Genomic DNA, 8,480 nt, shown 5'->3' on the forward strand with positions numbered 1-8,480 from the left:
TAATTGGCTAGCTGCTATTTCTTTCACACTTGTATGAAGGGAGTTGTTACTTCTTCGGAAAATGAAAGTTGTTTCTTCATCTGAAAAAATGGGACTTTTAAAAATTGAGTGAAATTCAGTTTCAGTTAAAAAGAAGTCATCCAAAATAAACTAGATAATGTCTGGTCTAGTTGTACACCATGGTTTTGATAAGAATATTTCCCCATCAACATGGCTTAAGTACTTCCCATGTTTAGGACTTAAATTGTGTATTAATTATGTTAAACCTTTAACAACTCACTACAGAACTCTAGTCAAATCCCTGGGTATCATGTAGTCCAATCCCTTATTTATGAACCCAGTGTGTTTTCAGTACCTCTGCATCACACAGAGCTCTGAAAAGAATTTTGTAATTTTGATATTATCCAGGCATTTCCATTTAAGTCACACTGTAAATATAATTGTTTATCACTGGTGGTATGTCTTAATAGTTGAACATAAATGTAAATCTTTTTACGTTATGCCTCCATCAAGTTTCTCTAAGGCACTTCCTTCTCAGAGTGAAGGTGGATGCACTTGCCAGGACTTCAGAACCCTTCTTAAGCTGGCTCTTCATTTCTAATCTGTTCTCATCTGTAACTCCTTGCTTGTTTTTACTGTCTTTCTTCTGCACTCTTCTTCTTCCTGTTCCGTGAACACATTGGGCACATTACATTATCTGCTTTGGTCTTTGTTCTTACCTTACCTCTCTTTGAGTATTCTTCCCCTAGATGTCCACACAGCTAGATCCCTTCCTTCCTCCTGGCTCTTAATTGAAAATCACTTACTCAGAAAATCTTACCTGATGTGTCAACAACCCCACTGGCATTTCTTACCCTCTTTTCTTATGTTCCTCCTTAACAGCTTACATTAAATAACAATGATTTAGTTTATGTTATTTATTTCCTTTGTCTCCCTCTAGAAAAACTCCACAAAAGTAGGGACTTTTGCTTGTTTTATTTATCACTAATGGTGTTCCCAACATCTAGTACACTTTCTGACAAATGGTAAGTTCTCAACTTACAATATTGTTGTGTAGTACCTTCTCAAAGTAAAATATTGTTGAAAAATTAAAATCTTATTTAATGTCACATTTGAAATATATGCCTTAAGAATATATAAAAAAAATTTCAAAAGTGTTGGTAAATACAGTGTAAAATACTCCTTAACTTGTCCTTTTTTCCTTCTATTTAAATTTACATCTCATTACATCTGATTATAAATGCTTTCATTTTTATGTAGTAAAAATCTTTTTTCATTTGATATATACTGCAGAAACACTGATTAGTTTCTACTGATGCTATCTATGGTCACTGTTGTTCAATAGTGTTTTCTATTTCTTAGGTAACTTTCCTCGAAGAATTTCAAGTTTTTGCAAAGCTTATTAGCAACGTAGGCAACTGTCTTTCCCAAATTCTTTTAGAGATTGATGTCTTTATTATAATGAATGCATCAGGTTGAAAAATTTAAGTAAAAAGAAAAAAATCTGAAAACTATAAAGAACTATTTCTTTTTTTTTAAAAATATTTTATTTATTTATTTGACAGAGAGAGATCACAAGTAGGCAGAAAGGCAGGCAGAGAGAGAGGAAGGGAAGCAGGCTCCCTGCTGAGCAGAGAGCCCGATGCGGGACTCGATCCCAGGACCCTGAGATCATGACCTGAGCCGAAGGCAGCGGCTTAACACACTGAGCCACCCGGGCGCCCTAAAGAACTATTTCTGTCTTCCCTCTTTGATCTCCCTTCTCTCACCAACTCCAAAAATTTCATCAGAGAAGGCCAGTATCAGAGAAAATAGCTTCCCATAGCACTACTGCAATACGAAAAACAAACAAAACAAAGCAAAACAAAAAAACCCCAAAACCAAAATAAAACCCAACAATACATAAATAAACGGTAGTTCTAGCATCCTTAGTGGGCATGGTGTTCCCAATATTTCAGAAATTCTCTGTTACTAGGAGTGAAATGATATATTTGAGTCATTTTGAGCTGAATCTGATGTGAAGTGAGACACATGTATTTTACAATAGATGTCTTCTATTAGAAAAATGTTTAGACTATGCCTCATAAACATTATTTACAGTATACCTAGAAATCCTATATTTCATGATGATAACTAGTGCATAAGTAATGAAAAGGAACAAAGTATGGTTCAAAAAAAAACCATCCTAAAAAAAATTAGAAATCAGGAAAATATGTTTTTATAAAAGCAACTATGATTATTTAACTTTACTCTCTAAATAAGATATATTCAAATGTATGAATGAAAAATATTGAATTGCTAATCTAAAATATATCTAAATTTCCTTTTCAAAAACAAACAACCCCATGGCTATATGTTCAAAGCTTTAAACTCTTCCAAGTCAGAGGAATAGTGTCCTTTTTAATGAGCAATAGTAACACTGTTCGTTGAATCTTCAGAAGAAATTGTTCTTTAATATATCATGTCCATTAATAAAATATAAATATTTTCATGCAATAATAGAAATGTGGATCAAAATTTTTAAAGATCACAAAGTTTAATAGCAAGCTGTGTCAAGAGTCTGCAAAAAAAAAAAAACCTCTCACACATTTTTATATTGTATAAATTTCTGCATTCACAATGAACAGTAAGATGAATATAACTTTAAAAAATTTTAAAAATTAAATACACAGAACAAACTGGCATACAGTTAGTTGTTTAGTGTTAGTAAATAAATACAAAGAAATTCTTATACATGGGGGTCAAAAGCTTTATAGTGAACATTTTACTTCTTTATTTTAAAGATTTATTTATTTTATTAGAGAGAGAGAGCATGAGTAGGAAAGACAGACAGTCTTAAACCATGCTGAGCTCAGAGCCCAACGTGGAGCTTGATCTCAAGACTCTGAGATAGTGACCTAAACCAAAACCGAGTCAGATGCTTAACCAACTGGGCCACCAGGTGCCCCAAGAGTGGAAATTTTAAAAGGAAGTGCTCAGATATGCCATGGTTGTAAACTGTTGACATGAGGAAGCCATAGGTGGGCTAACCGGTAGTGGGGCATCCAATGTGATTGGTCAGGAGAAATGCTTGCATTTCTCTGGTTGGTCTTAACTGGATATGGGGAAAAAAGTTTAGGGGAACTGTTACTAATTAAGTCTCTCTGTTTAGGGCTGATTACTGTAGGAGTTATGCTTGGCTTCTTGAAGTCATTGCTAGAGACAGTAATCAGATTCCCCGCAAGTCTCACTTCTAGATAGCAGGCCAGCCTCTTGGGCTTGTTGTTGAGGTTAATGGATTTCTTTCCTGGGCTGGTTGCTGTAGACTATAGGTCAGAGATCTCTTTTTACATATGGTCCATTCATTGTCCAGCTGTATATTCCACATAATGAAAAGCATGTGGAAAGATCTGTATCCAAAGTGGAGACAAAAGCTCAAATACTTCAAGTCCAATCTAACCCAATGAATTTCAGTTCACTTCCAGATATATGAATATGGGAATACTTGGTTAGTGATTTAATTTATGAGTTTTAGAGTGGTTTTCTATGTAGTAATATTGTAAGAATGGACTAAATAAATAGTCACAGTCCTAGATGCCTGCATCTAGGGCCAACAAATAGAGAGAATAGAGAATCCAAAAAGAATATCACCTACATGCATTTGACCAGCACAGTGTCCTGGGTAGCATAAAATCACAAGCTTCAGAGCTAGACTTGCTGGGTTTCCTTATGGTTTATTGAGTGTCTATTGTGCGCATGGTCTTAGTCTAAGCCCGGAAGATACAGTCATAGTCAATGCAGGTAAGGTCACTGTTTTCTTGTTTATGTACTTCTGGAAGAGTAAAAAAAAAAAATGAACAAGAAAACTAAACAAAGAATATAATTGCAAATTATGACAAAGAATATGAAAATAAGGACAATGACATAGAGACTCACTCCCATCCAAAACTTCATTATGTATTAGCAAGTTATTTAATCTAAGACTCAGTTTCCTAAAATATATGTATGATGACTCACACAGTTGGATAAATCATGTAAACTATTTATAATAACATCTGACACATAGTATGCCTTTAAGCAATGAGATGATGAAGATGATGATGAAGATGATAAGATGATGAAAACACCATCTATTAAGAGTAGGGCCGAATCCAATCCATGGAGTTGAATCAGGGCAAGTCAGTCAGTTCTTTCTTTTCTTCAGTAAGAAACTCACAGGAATAAAAGGGATAGCATAAGGAATACAGTGAAGGATATTGTAATAGCAATGTAATGGGACAGTTGGTAGCTGTATTTGTGGTGAACATAGCATAATGTATAATCTTGTCAAATCACTAAATTGTACACCTGAAACTAACGTGACATTGTGTGTCAACTCTACTTAATAAATAAATAAATAAATAATAAAGGGTAAGAAAAATAGGATAATGAGGAAAAGAAATATCAACCTCTTATGGGCTTCGCAGAATCTGTTGGGATACTATTGTAATAGTCCAGGTGAAAAAAAAATAGAGAGCAGTGTCAAAGGGGATGGATAGATAGGAATAAATGTAGCAGTTGTTGGAAGCCAAATTGACATAATTTAATATTTTATTAGCTGCAGATGAAGTAGATAGGGTAAAGCTACAGGGTTCATGAAACTACCAAAGTTTTATCTCCACCGTATGTTGGGATATTGGTAGTATTCAGCGAAATAGAGAGTACAAAAGAGCATTTGGAGGAGGAACTTAATGACTTCAAAGCATTCTATTTGTGGGTCTATGTTTATTCAGACAGAAATGCTCAATAGGCACTTGAGGCTTGACCTGGAATTGTGGAAAGAAATTTTGCATTGAGACAGTGATTCAGATATTAATTGCATATAAAATGATAGTGAATGCATAAAATAATAGAAAAATCTATCTATATATCATCTATCTATAATCTATCTACCTTGCTATCTGTATGTAATCTACCTATCTACCTACTTATCTAGATCTGCTCCTGGTTTCTGGCATAGTGCTCCCCAAATCCTTGAAATTTCCTAAGTGTCTAGAGAACTAGGGACATCTTTTGTTCAAATACTTGATCTTTGGCTCTGGTATCTGACATAGAGCTCCTAAATCTGTTGAAACTTGCTGGGGGATAGAAGTTTCATTTGTGTTCCAACGAGGCAAATCTAGTGGACTCCTAAATAACTTAAGAATAGGGACTAGGGACGCCTGGGTGGCTCAGTTGGTTAAGCAGCTGCCTTCGGCTCAAGTCATGATCCCAGCGTCCTGGGATCAAGTCCCGCATCAGGCTCTTTGCTTAGCAGGGAGTCTGCTTCTCCCTCTGCCTGCCACTTTGTCTGCCTGTGTTCACTCTCTCTGACAAATAAATAAATAAAATCTTAAAAAAAAAAAAAAAGAATAGGGACTAACCACCAGAAAGACCAAGCCATAATTCAAAGATCCAGGAGAAGAAGGGTTAGTAGGTGAGTTAAAGATGCATCGTGTCTGTGATGAAACCTCCAGAAATGTCTCTAAAACATGGGTTTGGATAGCTTCCAGATTGGATAATACACCCATATGCTGGGGTAGTCATGCACCCAAACTCCATGGGAACAGAAGCTCCTGTACTTGGGAGCTTTCCAGAACTTTCTCTGTGTATCTGTCCAGTTAGCTGTTTATCTATAGCCTTTGTTATATCCTTTTTAAATATAACTGACCAGTAAGCATAAGTGTTCCTCTGAGTTTTGTGATCATTCTAGCAAATTATCAAACCCAAGGAGGGAATCATGGAATCCACGATTTAGAGCTAGAGTATTAGAAATATGGGGGATAGTCTTGGACTTGCAGTTGGCACCTGAAGGGAGGGACAGGTAAACAGTATCAAAACTGATTAAGGTAAATTGTAGGACACTCAGCTGATGTCAGAGAATTGCTAGATGTATGGAAAACCCATGTATCTGGTGTCAAGAAGTGAAGTGAAGTGTGTTATACTATGAGAGAAAAGGAGAAAGACCAAAGTGTTTTCCTTCTACAGAAAGTTACAGATATAATAAATACTTGAAAAGTTAAAGAAGAGAAAGTAATTTAAGAAATACGTAGATGTCAGCAGGAAAAGATGCTTTCAATAATGATGAGGTTAGAAATTGTCAAATGAAGGTGAAAAGCCCAGTAAGATAAATTTTGAGGCATGACCATTGGATATGAAAATTAAAAGATCATTAATAGCCTTTGAAGGAATAATTTTATGTAAGAATATGTATGAAAAGGCAGCTAAAGTGGGTTGAGATGTAATTCAGACCTTAGGATATAGAACAAAATAGGTATAAATCGCTCTTTAGGGAAGTTTGGCAGTGCAAAGGTAAAGAATAGGACAAATGAAATAGGCACATTAGAAATAAAGAATTGTCTGGTTTTAAGACGAGAGGGATTTCTGTGCACTTGGGTGATGAGGAGCAAGGAGCAGCGCAGTGATTGAAACTGCAGGAGTAAGTTAAGCACGGTTCCTGGGAAGGTGGAGGAAATGAGCAGGCTCTCACCTAAGCCACAAATCTCTCTGGGGGTCTAACTTCTCTGTGGGAAAAGTGTTATGTATAAGATAAGCCCTGTTTTTAAATGTAGTATCTCTGAAATCTAACTTCCTTTTCTGGTATATAACATTTCTACTTTGCCTCAGAACAAACTGCGACAGAACTTCCCTTTCTTTCTAGCTTTGCAGTGCTTAAAAGAAACAAGGATACCCTAAACTAAACAAAGAAAAACAACAACAAAAACCCGAGGATATCCTTTCTTTTTCTCCTTTCAGTGTAAATTACCACTTCTTCATTTGAGAGTCCCCATCTTTTACACACTATTTCTGACTCCCAGATTTCTTAGGAAAGACACATTACTATTTGTACGTGGACTGAAACTCATTCTGTTTCCAGTCCTTTCTTTTTCTCACTTTCTTCCTCATTATGGAATGATTTGTGCCATTTTGTTCATGTGCAGCTAAGAGTAATATCCCTTCTTTGGTTCCAAATCTGTTCTACACATAGGACAGATTTTATCCTATTTTTTCTTTTGCTAATTAATATGCACTAAAGTTACCACTTATTTTTATTGGATACTTTAATATTAAAAATTAAGTTCAAACATTAAATGATGGTTCATTATCAAGTATTTCTATACTTTATCAAGCTAAGTCTGTATTTTTATAACTCCAATTTTGTAATATGAGAAGATTCTTTTTTTTTTTTAAGATTGTATTTATTGACAGAGATCATAAGTAGGCAGAGAGGCAGGCAGAGAGAGAAAAGCAAGCTCCCCGCTGAGCAGAGAGCCCAATGCAGGCTTGATTCCAGGACCTTGGGATCATGACCTGAGCTGAAGGCAGAGGCCTTAACCCACTGAGCCACCCAGGCGCCCCAATATAAGCAGATTCTTAATCTTTCAATATATTTTACAAAATTTTCCATGGATTTACTCATTTGCTTGATGTTCTCTGATCTGTTTTCATTTGTATTCTGCTTTTTTGGGAAATGCCTGCTTTAGCTGCCTGCATCATCTGGAGTGTCTCTTTTGCCCAGCTGCCTTTGACTTGTACTATAGAAAAAGGGTTATAGTGGCTTTGTATTTGGACAGGAAAAGGCACTTCTAGATGAAGTCTCAACCAAAAAATAAAAATAAATGGTTGTAAAATGGGCAGAGATAGTCAACGTTACAAAATAACTTTTTAAAAAAGGCTATTTAATTGTCAGAGAAAGAGAGCATGCACACAAGCTGGGGAAACAGCAGCCAGAGGGAGAAGCAGGCTCCCCACTGAGCAAGGAGCCAGACACAGGACACCATCCCAGGATCCTGGGATCATGACTTGAGCTGAAGGCAGAGCCTTAACTGACTGAGCCACCCAGGCGTCCCAACTGTAGAAAACAACTTTTTAAAAACCTTCTCCTTGACATAACAGTCACAGTTTTATTGCTTACTCAGTTTCAGTCCTCTATTCCAGAAGTTACCACAAATAAGGAGTAGGTATGCCTTTGGAAGTTTGTCTTCAGGAAGTATACTCCAAGATAATCAGCATTTGACAATGTTTTGTTGTATAAATATCATATCATGTTATTTAAAAATTTGTTTTATATTTTACTAATAAAACATATGGCATTTTTACAGCTTTTCTGAGGTATAATTGATACATAGTTGCATCACTTAATGGTACAATTTAATGAATTAGGACATAGGAAAACAACTGTGATATCTTCATCACAATCAAGATAACAGACATATTCAACACCCTGCAAAGTTTCCTTGTTTCTCTCTGTTGTTTGTCTTTTTTTTTTTTTTAATGGTAAAAGTATTTAACGTGAGATCTACTCTCTTAAATTTTGAAGTATACAATACCATGTCATTAACTGTAAGTATTAGGTTTTACAGCAGATATCTATCTAACCCTTTAATCTAGTAAATGGTTTTTTAAAAGTAATATAGCAATTTGGGGTGCCTGGGTGGCATAGTCAATTAAATATCCTCTTGGTTTTGGTTCAGGTCGTGATC

This window comes from Mustela nigripes, chromosome 13, assembly GCF_022355385.1.
Source record: "Mustela nigripes isolate SB6536 chromosome 13, MUSNIG.SB6536, whole genome shotgun sequence".
In the NCBI taxonomy this organism is placed as follows: domain Eukaryota; kingdom Metazoa; phylum Chordata; class Mammalia; order Carnivora; family Mustelidae; genus Mustela; species Mustela nigripes.